The following is a 15758-nucleotide window of genomic DNA, read 5'->3' on the forward strand; positions in this document are numbered from 1 at the left end:
CAAGACATAAGGAGTCACGTTAGAACCAATTTCCTTGACACTGTCTGTTTACATACCAGGAAGATGCCAGGATGCTGCTGAAGTGTCCTCACATTCTTTCTGAAACACTCCTGCTGTGATGAAATGTCTTCACAGCCTCACACATTTCCTATTAGGTTCTGATACTACAAACAGAGGGAAAGGATGGAAGCTCTACTACTGTCATTCTGGAGAGTGCTCCACTAGGAACAGCTCTGGATGGAGAAAAGAAATCACGGACAGCTGAGTGTATCTCAATGTGGCAGAGAAGCTCCACACTGCAAAAAGCTTTGAAACCTATTGCACACCCAGCAGAAAACGTAAAAGAGTTTTAAGCAGACACATTCTGCCTAACTCAAATAAAATTAAACCAGTTGATTAAGAATATGTCTTAAATTCATATGAAGAGTATCATCCATCTTTAAAAGCCTGGCTTCCCATTTTTATATATGAAAGTTGGCAGAAATATGTCCACATTCATTCATTTTGTCTTAAGTCAGTCTAAAGATCCAGCTGTTCTGATATTGATGAAAATGGGAATTTTAATCTTCAAATACTTCATTTAACTATTATTTAAGAAATATTATTGCTGAAATGAGATATTCCCTCCACCAAAAAAAAATGCTCATAAGAATAGAAATATCTGCCTTACTTTTTTGTAACAAATTTTCTGTGTCCAAATTTTATACCAATCCATAAATGTGTTTATTCATCCTTACCACAGGGGAAGAAAGTAAGTAGGGAATTTTTGCCTGACAGAAAACCCTGCAAGTGACAAAGCCTCTAATTTTGACTTCAGTGAAAATTCTGCCTCAGTGTGGATTCACAGGATTTGGCCTATGCTTTGTGGAGATAACTGGGATTCAAGCATATTATGACTTAGATAATTGTTTTGCTAGAATCTCAAGTGCAATCTTAGAGAAACTGGAGGGAATGAGCTTGACAAGAGATAAAAGAGATCAATTACTACTGTGCCCGGCGGGCATAGAGTGTCCAGTGGACACCAGCTGGATGGGCAGAAGATGGCAATTCATCCAGTTTAGGTTTAGCTTGCTAACATGCAATTTCTTTCCTCCCCAGAAACACGGTTGGCATTTATATTCCCATTTCTTATGTAATGCAGCTTTCCCAATATTTATTATTTATCAAAAATACTTGATTTCAGTGTTTCCCTAGGAAGCTGATATACCCAATTTCAATTTCTAATCAGAAAACAGATGCAGTTGCTACAAAGAGGCCAAATGCTAAAATGCTTGCTCGGGATTTAGACTGTCCACTGTTACAGATGCAATTTGACTGTAACTCCCCATGACATCTAGCAGATAGGCCTGGGGAAATCTGGCCAGGCACCTCGATAATAAGCAGCAATATAGAGGCTATGCAGCCTCAGAACTCCCATGCCTCAATGTCTCAAGCCTATTTATCCATTTTCTCTCCATTGCACCTTCTCTCCTCCCTTTGAAAAGATTTAGAAGGGAACCCAATAAGGAATCCCTGAAGGAGCAGAAGAAATGGCTCCTCAAAAGTGAATCCCAGGTGAAAGCTTCTTGTTGCACTTCTGTAGTCTTAAACAAGAGAAGGGATACAGATATCTTTTATGCTGGAACAACCAAACCCCTAACTTTGTATTTACTCCAATAAATTGTTTTCCCTTTAACCTGTGGGTTTGCTAGCTAGTAGTCATTTTGGGCATCTCTTTGTTTTGCTAACACTGTTACAATGTGTATGACACTGCAGAATTTGGCCACGCAAATCTTGACAGTAATTTGCAGCTCTGAAATAATTCTCATCTATTTCTTCAAATCCTATGCTGTCAAAACTCAGTGAAACTGTGAAAGAGGATATGAGGATAACATCAATAAACACTGCAGCTGGGTACACAAAAAGATGCAAAGAATAGGGGTTACCAGAGCAAGAATATACTGTTAATTACTTAGCATTGTTTCTTGAAGCGTAGTACCTATACCTGGAAACTACACATTCCTACCTCTATATCACATCAATATTACAGGCATAAATCTAGAAGAGAAACCCAAAAGAGAAAGGAAACAAACAAAAAGGTACTCACTAGGTAGTATCTGCATATGTTCAAGGAACAACTCCACTTTTCCCATTCCTTCTTTTAGCAAAATGCTATACTATGAGCATTTCAAATACTAGATTTATTCTCAGGTGTGCCCAGTGATGGAAGTTCAAAAAAGTTAAAGGGTAATACTCAATAGAAGCCAGTAATACTTTTTTTGTTAAAATACCCATGTAATAAGAATACTACTGTGATGGGAAGTTTCCACCTTGGCTGTCTAATACTGGTGTACTCAAGCTTCTCCTATTCCTGGGGCTTAGGCAAAGCTCTGCTTAGGAAGCTCAGGATAACTCTGTCCTCCCATTATTCTGGCATGAGCTAGCTCAGCAGAAGAGACTTTTATGCTGATATGACTCAACCAAAAAGTACTCTGGCCAGATATACATAGAAAACAGAAAATACCCCACAAACAGCCATCATATCATTCTTATGTATTCAAATGTAAAGTGTTTACAGGATTAAGCTAGTAACAGCACCAACACAATAACACATAGTACGGCCTCATCCCCAAGCCTCCCTCATCTGAATCACCCCAACTAAGTGTGAGTTCAGTCCCTTGCAGGAATTGTAAAGTGCAGAAAATGATGAAATTTGAGAGGAAACACAGCCAACAGCTGAAGCACACAGGAGCGATGTGACTCACTTCAATATCTCCAGAAAACAAACAGAACTTCATAAATAAAACCATTTCTGACTTCTGATCTTGTCTGTGGGACACAAAATATCTCCCATAAGAATAAATATACCAAAGCAAAAGCAACCCCTCCCTTGACATTTTATTGTATTTCTATAATTGTCTCAATATAGCAGATCAATTGCATTTGAAAATGCAGCTATTAAACCATAACTAGACCAGCTTCGGAGCCTTTGTTTGTCAATTGCATCAAACAACAATTCTTCTGCAGACAAGAAATCAGACTGTATTTTTACAATAATTGCAAGTCATTTCTGGGAGAAAGAGGTAGCAACAATACCCAAGGAAATAAAATACCACACTTTTGTGCTTTCCCATCAAACCCGACAGTGGTAGGGGTTTAAATCAGTCAGAGGCAGCTACACATGAGAGATTGCGCTCTGCAGGCTCTATCAGTCAGAAGTCAAGGATACACGACCATGATTTATCATACTTTTCATGGTAATTAGCTAGAGTGCCATTTTGCTTCCAGTAGCATCACTCAACTTTCTTTTTTTAATTTGGTCTTTTCTTCTGCAAATGAATTTACATATTTCTCAGTCTCCCATCCCCTACTATGTTTTATTTATGAATATAGGCCTTCCTGATGTTAACTTTAATGCGAAGAAGGTAGTAATTAGCGTACCTATCTGCAAAGTTAATCCCTTTCCCACAATGTCTGCAGAGAAGTTTAAGGTAAGTAACAGTTTACAGTCAATATTAGGTTTAATTATGCTTAATGAGGGCAACTGTCTCTGTCTAACTGCACCTAGGTGTGCAGCTCCTATATGAGTTTTTCTCCCAGCCTCATTCCACACTGGTAACAGTGCCACTGTGCACTGTGTGATGCTTTAATCTGTAAAACTGCTCCAGGAGAGCCAAGCAACTGAGGCACCTGTTTCAACACAGGATCAAAGGGAGCAGAAGGGCCTTAAAACAATGACGGCCTTCTGTAAGGAGAAAGTTTTAATGCCTGGTTATGTCAGAGTATGCAATGCATTAGAGAAAACAGGAAACCCAAAAAACCCCACCACAGAGATGCTCCCCAAGCCCTTCCTCTTACAGAAATGATTTAAATGAAACAAAGCATTTATCCCCTGTCTGCAGGGATCACTCCCAAGAATGCTTCCTGTAGAAGTTCCTATGTTCTTTAAGTTCACCGAAGTTCTTTAAGTTAAGTTCACCAAAGTTTAAGTTCTTTAAATTAAGTTCATTAATAACAATTAATACAACTAATACAAAAGAAAGATTTCTTGTCTTACTCCTATTTCACAAGTAGGTATCTTCCACAACCAGAAATATTCCAGAGGAAACCGAAGACAAAGTCAAAAGCAAAACTTCAGATCCAAAACCAGTTCTACTCCAGCTGCTCTGGTTTTAGCCTCTGTGCAATGCTGTTACTTCAGCTGCATCTTCCTAAAACGAAGATCCAGATTTGAGTTGACTTTGTTACTTATTCTGCCATGGCATTTTCCTTCGTGATTTCATGTATTATTCCCTTAGGAAATTAATGCAATGGGAAAATTTCTTATACCTATTTACTACTACCTATGAAAATTGTACCTTCCTAAACCTTTGATTCTCTAGGATGCATAGATTTGGGGATGGGAGAGAGGGGTGTGCATGAGCGATTAGATTTGCAGGAGGGAGAAGTGCTGAAAAACAAAGCTGTTTGATTCCCAGTATGAAACGGAAGTGCAACACATAGAAAAACTGCTCTGTAAATGGACAGCTTAGCTCATTTATCCAAAGCAGTAAGAAGTGAGCTCTGCATTTCGTACGTATCATGACGCTTGCTCAGACACAGCTTAGGGCTTTTATTACTTTCAGTTTCCTTTTTGCCTTAGTGAGCGCCCTGCATGAGTCCACACGTTCCCTCCTTATTTCTGCCCTTGGCAAGGCTTCAGGAAAAGAAATTCTGGTTGGAAAACTGTTCAGGAAAGGGGGAAAACCTGCTGCTAAATCATGCTTTTTTGGTTGTAAAAAACATCCAATTATTTGGTTGTCAAAGTAGCAGTTGCTAAAGTAAGATTTTATTCAAAGATAAAACTCTTGTAACTCTGGAAACTACATCCAGAGCAATGTGTTCTGGTCATACAGCTTCCAAAACGTAAGTTCAAGTCTCTTTCTTAAGGCTTATATGTATTATTCCTACAACACACCATACTAACCCTAACACCCATATTACTGGACGTTAGGGAAAAGGCTTCTAAAAGAGAAGTGAGATTTTTAATCAATGTCTCCCCGCCTCAAAAAGTTGATCTCAACATGTTAATACAAGTTTAACCACTATGTAAAACTTCTTATAAGAAGTCTTATAAGAATAGATACCTGCTTTCAGAGTGACAGTATATTCTTCCTTTTGCTATTTTCATCAATATTCAGATAAACATAGAGTCCATTATGAGATGAAAATTACTTACATGCACATATATTCCTCAGAAAATTGGCAAGGGTTTGTATTCAAGAAGGGAGCACAACCAAGGTGGGGGGGTGTCACTTCTTTAATACAAAATCCAGCAGCTAGCTTAATTTAATGACTTACAATGCTACAGAATGACTCTGAGGAGCAGGATAATTTAAACAACTCATGATTTGAAGGACACTTTCTGGAAGACCTAACTGGAGAATGAAAAAGAGCACTTAATACAACTGGCCACCACCAGGAGAGGGCATATTAAAGTTGTTTCTCACCTGCTGCTGCCTTTGAGTTAGTGCCATAAGGCTTAGTTAACTGAACACGAGCCTATTTTACTGAAGCACAGTGCTAGAGACAATGGGATTACCTGCAGGCTACTGATGTTCAGTGTACATACACGTGTAACTCTCTGCTCAAAAATCCATAGGCAGATCTCCAAACGACAGGAAGCAGATCTCCCTGAGAGAAAGATGGATGTGGGCATTACTGTGAAAATCTGTGCAGTTCCCCTCAGACAACTGGCTGGAAACAACCCACACACACAAACACTTTCCTGAAGAGACTGGGAGGAAGATGGGCTTTGTTACTTGGATCAGTCTGGATAATAACTAGGTTTTTCCCATTACAGTGTTGCCTCCACATAAATCACTGCTCAGATTCAACAATTATAACGGAGAACCTTGGGAAGGTAAGCATATTTAAAATTGCAAAACAATCAAAGAAAAGCTATTTCTCAAATATCCAAATAGCTCCAGTAAAATTCAGGGTTTTCCCAAGACCTAGGGAGGTTCAGTCACCCCTAAATGAATTGAATCTCTGCTGCAGTATAACATCCCAGCAGAGAGAAAGACATTCTCCCTTGATGACCTCTGAAGTAATGATGAGAGTCTCCCGTTTTGGTGGAGGAGATTACTTGAAGAGACATACAGTTTGATGAATTTAAAGGAGGCTTAAAGCTTATATTGAACTGGCTCATTTCACTTTTATAGCCCAGGCAAGCAGGTGGGACTGGAACATTGTGTTTTAGCCACATACCAATCAAATTGTTCTAACATAACTTACACGAGAGCTCTTAGACACAGATATTGAGACCTTGGGGCAATCCCATCTCATAAGGAACATTCAAATGTGCCTATAAACATTATTGTAAAGATGCTATAATTCAGAGGGAGGAAGAAGTTTCCGATCAAAGTCCTGCAAATGACCGTAATTTGGCTATTACAAAATTAAAGGAAAATTCCTTAGGAAAATAAAATGCTCCATGAGTGACTGAGCAGTAACATTTTTTGCTTCTTTACTGTTTTCTTCAGTATTGATTTCCTGACAGAAAAAAATACAAGTTTTCAGCTGCTTGTCTCTCAGAAGAGCCTCTGCCTACTTCCGCGAATTCTCTCTGCCATCCTTAAGATATGCCTTCTGAAGGCAGAGACTTGCATAATCCCCAAAGCCCTACTAATATAAGTAAAAATGATACAAGTTTGAGTCAAAACAACCAAAGAGAATAGCTAATATGGCCTCAAAGCTGTTTTTTGGAGTCAGAATGGTCTACCTCATCTACCTGGCACTAAAATGTGCTGCTGCCATGTAAATGGTCCAGCTCACACTGCCGCTGACTTCTTGCTGTCCCTCATTTTACTGTCTGATATTCCATTTGCTGGTACTGGAGGAAGAAGGGTTTGGTCTTTTAATGACCTGTATTGCTGGCAACAATAAGTTATGCAGTAAGGTTACTCTGATACTCTGGTTTTGACTGGATGGTTTACAAAATGAAAACAGTACATGGAAGGTGCTCAGGAGCATCACCACAATCTCACCATACCGATGTCTGATTCAGCTCTAACAGGAAGACAGACATCCACCTATAGAAAGAGGGGACAGGGAAAGAGAGATGGAGGTAGGGATATAGTGAGGGAGAGAAAAGAGAGAAAGCAAAAAGAGAGTAATAAAGGGATGGAAAGAGGGAAGGAGAGAAGGGGGAAAGGATTTCAGAGTACTGCTCAGTGAATGATGCATCTATTGAACTATGCAGGACACAACAACGTTTTGGTGTTAAAAGGTTGTACCACCAGATGGAGGTTTTAATCCTCCCTTTTACAGTTAATTATTCTCTTGTCAACTCCATTTCTACTTATATGGGAAAACATAGAAGCCAAGTGCCTACTGGGTTTAAAAAGGACAACAGAATAGAAATCTGATCAGAAGAAGGAGCAAAAAATTTCACTGTCCTGAGCTATCCATTGAAGAAAATTAACTTTCCCAAAACAAACACCAGAGATATTAAAGATCAGTCCTTTAATCAGTCTGGCCACCTGAATATTGACATCTGGACAGCAAAACTGCTATTTATTCTTTCAAGTGAAGATAAAGCAACTCGCTGGCAGAGAGGAAAGAATTTAATACCAGATTTTGTCCCATGTGGCAAAAATGTCACCTGCACCACATCCTCCAGGTATTACCAGACGTTCTGCATTTAAGATGAAGAATCTCAAAATGACCAAAAGGCAAGTTTCTTCTTTGCTTCCACCCTGGCAATCAATACAGCTACATACATCTGAGTAAAACCTGTGGTGGTTAAATACCACCTTCTGAATCTCAAAGACTGCACTGGCATCTATTCCTTGTCAGTATTTCTTCACTCCCAGTGGACAGGAATGTTGTCTTTTACATAGAAGAGGTGTCATATCATGGCCCAAGGCAAATTAATGTGAATCACTGGACACATGATACAGACATGTGCTCTAAGAAACAGAATTTAAGCCTCCTGAAACTCCACTCTTCAAGTCCTGAACGATGAAACGCTGCTGTGCCAGTGTGTGGATTAGAGATCAATACTTTCACATTCATTTTCAAAACTGGCAAAGGAGAGAGGGTAAAACATTACCCCGTTTTTATACAGAAAAATAGGCACACTGGCTTTGCATGGTTAGTTTTACTGGAATATCTCCTGAACAACACAATGCATATGTATGCAGGTAAACTAAACACTCATGCACAATACTGAACTTTGTGTTGGCAGCCAGACTCTGGTAACCCATGTCCCCTGGGCAACAATCAGCTACAAAGGAACAGGGAAAAGCTAGAGTAATGATTAACTAGACCAGTGGGCTATTATTCATAACAAGTAGAGCAGCAGCAGTGCAGGCTGTGATGCTGGTTGACTCTCTCTCTGGTATGCTGCTGCATGCCTGGCATCAAACTCAGCACAGAAAAACCACACAACACAATGACAACATAAGAAAGAAGCCGAATTTCCTCTACTGGAGTTTGCATTTAAGTGAGACTTGTGCAGAAGTGGAGATTTTCTGTTATGTTTAATGTTGACAGAATATGACAAATTAAAATATCACCATTTATCAAATATATACATATACGTATATATATACATATAGCTTACGGTAAGATTAATTGGTTATAGGCAATTATTCCCCACACAGCAGCAAGCAAACAAGTCTAATGCCAACTGGCAAGTATCAATGTTGATAGCTGCAGCCATGGAGTTCATACTGAAGCATATGGTTAAAGTGCATCCATGCAGGTGAAAGACTAAACCATGAGCATCCCTATAACCAATCAGGGAAAAATCAAACTCATCATGGCTGTTCCCCATCCACTGGTGCTTTTACCCTGCAGTCCCCAGAAAGTTCCAGAAATTCTTCCAAAACTCTTTCAGATTCTTTTAAAGCAGTTCATTAAAGATGAACGTGCCACAACACCCACTGTATTTCTCTCAGCACTACATCAGTCTGTATTTTGCAGAGAGGCAATACACTATTGCCTGGCCATCATCAACAAATTCTGTTTTTTTTCCAGCTCTCAATGATTAAACTCCATCAGCCATGGCAGAAATGACAAAGACTCGGTTTTATTTTTCCTTTTCCAACAAAAGCATATGCTGCTTACTTAAGAAGACCCTGAAAGGAACTATTTAGCCAAAAAAAGGCAAATTCCTTCCATCAATAAACTCACTTTCCCTCTGAAAGGCTTTGCTCTGTGTGTGCATTATTCATTTACTTTAATTATTTTGAAGTGCCTCTGTATGAGTGGGTAGGAGTTAAGTATCCACAACACCAAAGTAAGCACTAGAATTAGTTGTTGTAAACAAAATGTTCTGCAGTGGCCTAAATCCATACAAGTAGTAAGCCTTGAGTTTTCAGAAGTCCTTTTCCACAGCATACTACTGGGAACCCTAAAAGCTATGGGAAGCATGTCCATGAGCATGTATTGTGGGACTTGCTACTTTATAAGGACAGGTCATATCTTTATAATCACAAATAAATATTAATTCATTTTCTCATTTTGTAGGAAAACAAAAACAATGCTCTTATTTAAATGCAGGAAGTAAAATCCCACCTGGAAGAGACTGGTACCAACTAAAGCAACTGACCAGAAATCGGAATCTGTTACACAGGAGGATTTATTAGAACACAATGACCAAGTGATATAAAGAAATGCAGAAAGCCAATTTCCACAGGTAGGCTTGTAATCAAAACCAAGGACCGCTCTTTCATAATCTCTAACCACAGCTCTCTCCCATACACACACATAGACTCATGCACAGATAGAGGAATACTTAAACTGTTAGGCTTTGTTGAATGTTTTCAGCCTTGATGTCTTTCTGGTTATTGAGTATACATACTAAAAACAACAAGAACACAAAAGGCCCTAGGAAAACTTCGGATGAAGAGTTGGGACACAGTTATTGGCACACATTCACAGAAAGAGAAGGAAGAACCAAATCTAGAGAAAATACACAGGATTATCATTTTATGGGTAATGGGCACTGAACAAGGATTCCAAAAATAAACACATTTAATATTTAAATCCCAAGCTGTATTTTCAGTGACACCCTTTCTCCCATGACTGTATGTACACTCAAAACCAAAACCCCAGCAGCTAAACATCCACAGCCTTGAGGAATTTTGGTTCTCTATCTCAAGAAAAAGCTATCATCCAACTCTCCACTGTATCCACAGGCTTCTACTACCCTGTTCTGATCTAAGGACACAAATGCAATAAAACTAAAAACAAAGGGAGAGAAAGCAGCTGAAAAGAAGAGTTTGCACTACCCATTCCTTCACAGATACGGAAGGTATGATGTGAAAATACCTTCTCTGGTAGATCTCATTTTGCGAGTCTCCCCACCTCCAATGTGGATTTCTGTGCTTTGTGCACAGTGCTTCCCTGCACTGTTACCCATAGTTACACCCAGAATCTACACCTCATCTTGCAACCCTGTTTCTCCATGGGGGTACACAATAAAGGAGGGAAAACTGCATGAAGGAAAGCAGGAAAACAATTCTGCGCTTATTTGTCTGTAGTTGGTGGTTGTATCTTAGGAAGGGATGCTTTAAAATACAAGTTGTTGTTGAGATTTGATTTAAAAATCTCTGTCAGTTCTGACATTCAGGTGGAAGTACTGCTGCTGGCTCCAGAACAATTTGCATATCTTATCACGAAATGTATGAGGTGTGCACCAATCTGATGAAATTATAAACAAGTGTCCACACAAGCACACATGCCTTCCTGTTTGATTTCTGCCCTGTTCACTCCTCTATAATAAATTATACGATCATCTCATTCTGGCTGGAGGTTTAACTGTGCATGTAAAAAGGAAAATGATGGCAGCCTATTCTTTCTCACACTTTACAGAGGAGAACCTGACAAAACTGTGGATTTTGGTAACAAGCAGAAAAGCTTCTGTTGTTACCGTCTACCTCCTCTTTAATTGCCACAAAATTGGTGGAAAATCCCATGTGTTTATGTATTTTTAAAAAGAATCACCCACACTGAAAATAAATCAAGAAATGAGACTACACCTCTTTTACTACAAAGACTAATATACATGCTTAACTTTATGTCCTGCAATTAATCTCATCTACTTCAACAGGATTACTCATAATGCTGTAAGTGAAATATATGTGTAAACCCTTGCAGAATCACAGCCTGAACTGTCAACAACGTTATATGGCACAATTAGATGCCTAGGCCTAGAATGGCTCTGCAGAAAGATTAGAAACAAATCCTTCAGGCATGATCAGTAACAAAATCTATCCCAGGGAGTAGCTATGGGAGAAACAGAACTGAGGGAGTTGTCTTCCCTTGGGAAATTCACCTGTCTACAGATCCTTTCAGTAATTCACCTTCTTTCTCTACCAGTTACCACCTTCACTTACCACTGCTTTCCCACTCACCAAATACCATTCTCCCTCTCTACACATCCTGCTGCTGCTGTGTGACAAAGGAAGCAGAACACTCATCTTATTCCTTATTCTTTTGTGCAGTGAAGTAGGATGAGAGCAGTTTGGCCCCCATATTAAACAGCATAGTAATAAATGGTTCATGTGCTACTTTACAGAGCTGGGTGCACAACTGAAGGATTTCACCAGCTTTGCTTCTGAACCTGTTGCTGAAGTGTTTGAATGCTAATGTCTCACTGAAAGTTATCTGTCCAGTGAGCTCCATGGACAATCCTTAACCTATTACTGGAGCTGGTTACAAGAAGCTGCTTATCAAAACACATACAAACTGGATACCTAAATTGCCTAGCTCTGTCTCCTGGTGAGTAGCTTACCATCTGCTAGTGATCACAAGTGGTTTATCAGAAGTCACTCTCTGTACATTACCTAGTGTCTGACTAAAATCTGTGGTTTCCACCAACACTTCTGCTTGTAAATCAACACAGTCAGAAATATTAACTGAAATGTCAGGAAAACAAAGTCAATCCCTCAAAAGTTCAAATGACTATTTGTCACAAACATTTCACCTCTACTAATGAACTGCAAAAATGAATGATAGAAAATGCAAAACTGTATTATGTTTAGCAGTTATCATTTTAATAAGGAAGAGATTAGCAATTTTTAATACCTCCAGTGCTTTGTTATATACAGTAGCACAATAACTGAATATTTTAATTGCTAATTATTTAGACCTCATTCAGTTCTCACTCAGGCAAAACTCCCATTGAGGGACTCTTGCCTGAGAAAAGAGCTACAGGATTTGTCTTACTGTAATTTGAAAAAACTTTATATATCATAAAAACTGTCAAGTTATAGTGAGACAAAAATCATTAAATCCTTAGCAATATTAAACTCCAGTGAAAGCCCCACTGACTCTTAATGCCAATGTTTTCATATTAACTAAAATAGATCATTGCAGTTTGCCAATTGTAACTTACCTGGATAATTTATGCCCAGATACACTGATGCTCTTAAAGAGGTCTAATAATGTTTTGTGTCGTGTTACCATATCCCTGCTTTTCTCCTGTGGGAAATCTCAGTTCAAATGTGATAAGGAAATAGCATTTCCAAACGCTTACAATCAACACCTTCAGAAACCCCAGAACTGGCGCTTGGTTTTACCTTTTGACTTCGGACTCCAAAAGGGTTAAGAGCAGCTCTCAACACTTCTTTCTTATGCTGCTGTAAAGAAAAGAAATGCTTATGTTTAGGGATTTGCACACACAACACCGTGAGTTTTCATAACAGTCAAGTAGCTAGACGTTCAGTGGGGGAAGTGGGTGGAATGCTGTATATATATAAATATATAGTTATCTGAAGGAAGGCAAAACAAAGTCCTACACATTCATATTTAGTATACAAGTGACAAACAAATAAGCTAAATGTACTAGCATCTGAAATGTCATGTTCTATGCATCCTTTAGAGGGAAAAGTTATACAGCTGAGCAGCAAATTAATAGGGAGCAATTTCTAAGACTCCATGCTGCAAAAAACAAAACAACCCCAAACTTAGTTTTTTTCCAGTAAGTGTAGTTTCATTCCTGTTAGGAATTAAAAACAAATGGGCACCACAACCAAAATCTGTCAATTTACAAGTGCCATCCAAACGCATTTGTGGAAGAACTTCCCGGTAAAAATACTGTAACAGGTCAAAACCTTGAAGAGGTTCTTTCATTTTCCTTTTTTAATTAAAAGCTGGGTATAAAGTCTTCACATCTTTCAACTCTAAATGACTAAAGAATAACTAAATGTTCAGAAAACCTCTCTATAGGCTGCATTTTGAAAGAAAAAGGGGAAGTGGACCTAGTACCATATACTTCTTGCTACTAAAATGCTCAAAACTGGCTGCCAAACAGCTGAGGAAAGAGTATTTTGAAGTCTGAAAGTAAAATTTGGGCACCCTCCTCCCACCAGTGCAGAATATGGTTTAGGGACCTGATTGGCACCATTTCCAATCCCCATTACAGGAGGTTCATTTATATTAGCATCCACACCCAGCCCAGGCTTCGTGCTTCTTCACAGGAGCAGCGAGATGCCTTCATCCCTTTCAAGTGCTGACCTTCCAGGCAGAACCTGTTTCCAGATGTAATACCAGCTCAAGTATGGCAGGACTAGGTTAACTAAATGTACCAGTAGTGTTTAATCCTTCACTGGTGAGGGGTTTCCAAAGGCAAATAGGCATTTTCACCACTGAGGTTACAGGTAAGAACAGAGTGTAACAGAAAGGAACCGATCTTTGGAGCACCCTTACTTACTTAGACAGAAAGGACACAAAGTGTTCCTTTCTCAGATGAAGACCTGACACCAGCAAGCTTTCAGGCTCAGTGCTTCCAAGCCTGACTTCCCTCCAGTTCCTGGCTACTACAGTGATGCTTCTCTTGCCTCCTCAGAGACATGCTCACAATTCCTTTTCAGATCTGCAGCCTTCGTTTTCTGTGTGCTTTCAGCCTCTGATGATCACAACCAAAGGATGCCCCAGCTTCAGCATCTGTGGAAATTTCCCTATGGCAATCCCCCAAGCCTACATGGGTCAGTCCTGAGCATATGCAGCACACTCTGTTTGATGGTGGCTTCCACTGCTTTCAGGGAAGTTTTGTTTGATTTGAACTAAGGCTGCGTGGCTCCAGCTTTCATAAAGTCTGCAGCTGCCTGAATAGGCATGCTGGACAGCAACCGTTAGCACTTTCCAACATTATACAACCATGGTCTGGAATAGTCTGTCAGTTCTGCGCAGACAATGAATAAAAGCAAACCAGAAGACCAAAAATATTGAGTAATGAGGATAGGTTTTTGACCTTTAAATGCTGTTAGATGTACTGCACAAGGATATGTTTGATTTAAGCGATGCTATTAGGCATGAAACTGTGCTGTTTGCCTAACATCTAACTCATCTAACAACTGAACCACTCTGTACTTGCTGGTAAACTACGTGCTGCAGTAAGAGATGGCTCTGCTAAGTGAGCCCACCAAGCAAGAGTGGCACTGTGGAACCTGGAAGAGATGAAAGGTGGGGGAAAAGCATGGGAAAAACTGATCACAAGGTGAAAGGGAATATTTCCTACTTTGTACCCACTGATCAGTCAGACCCGTGGTTGTGCACAGACGTTACATCCTCAAGCTCTGCAAAGGATTAAATCCAAGTCAAACGTTTCAGTTCCAATCCTGTGGCCTACTGGCATGTGAAATTTTGTACAAAGCCGTCCTTTTCAGTTGTGAATCTTGCCAAAAAGTACAAGAGCCTCTGTAACTGTTACTGTTCTTTACTTGCACAATCATTATTTGATCTTTTCTAAACATTTGAATGCCTGAGTTTAATCAGTGGCAACATCTCTGCCACATAGTTTTTAGAACTGTTTTTATGTCGGATTAAAATTAATCACACTTTACACTTGAGATGGTTATTTGTCGGACCAAGACAGCTACTGGACCATACTATATCCAAAATTACAGGCCATTCATTTTGTTTTCAGTTCCAACCTCCATGTTTACATTTAAAGGTTTCACTTGGATCAACACTTTCTTGATGATTCAAATCATAGCCTATCAAGTATTATACTCGGGTGTATGCATCCATATGACACGAATGAAGTGAAAAACTATGCACGCAACTCAAGAAACCACTTTTCGTCCACCTGCAAGTAAGCCCTCATGTACTAAGCAAAGGTGAACACAGCACAGGCTCACAAAGGGCATCCTGACCTCAGCATCACCAATGTATCACAATCCTCAGAGGCTTGAGACAGATCATGGTAATTTCCTAGAAAAATGTGCTTTTAAGGATGAAGTATATTAGGTACACTTATTAATTCTGGTGTTTTTTAACTATCTAAGCAGAATGAGATCTACCACAAAAATTGAAATGGATAGCTTAAACAGTCCTAAATCAAAGATGCCTCCTGTGCTATGCCAATTGCTTATACAGTAACGACAGCATACTGTTCAAATGCAAACAAGAAAGAACTATACATACTTGTTCATTTCCTTATGTTAATGCCTTATAAGCTCCATGGCCTTTTGACATTTGCTACTAATGAAAAAAATGCTATTCAGCGAACTATCATCAGATGAAGTGAAACCGAGAAAAATACATTCCCTTCAAGAATATGTAAAGAACATGTAAATTTTATTTACGTTTTTTCTCAGGGTTATCAAGCTTTCATGGTGAGTGGAAAAAATATTATAGGATGGTAACTGTGAGGATCTTCTCCTTTTAAGATTCTGTATTTAAAGAACAAAATTCAGGGAGTAAGATCAATTCTAACAGTTCAATTCCTTCCAAAAGCAGCCATTACACACACAAACTAAACTCTGGCAGCAGGTGGATGAAAG

General features: G+C 39.2%; 1 long non-coding RNA gene across 1 annotated transcript in view; it reads right to left on the reverse strand.

Moving 5' to 3' along the window:
• Nucleotides 1–12613, reverse strand: part of LOC106023407 (uncharacterized) — a 159388-nt gene extending 146775 nt beyond the window's left edge. Inside the window, exon 1 of the long non-coding RNA XR_001197832.2 lies at nt 12552–12613. This is a non-coding gene — a long non-coding RNA (uncharacterized lncRNA). The remainder of the gene's footprint in view (nt 1–12551) is intronic.
• Between the last annotated feature and the right edge of the window lie 3145 nt (nt 12614–15758).

This window comes from Melopsittacus undulatus, chromosome 2 (genome assembly GCF_012275295.1).
Source record: "Melopsittacus undulatus isolate bMelUnd1 chromosome 2, bMelUnd1.mat.Z, whole genome shotgun sequence".
Taxonomy (NCBI): Eukaryota; Metazoa; Chordata; class Aves; order Psittaciformes; family Psittaculidae; genus Melopsittacus; species Melopsittacus undulatus.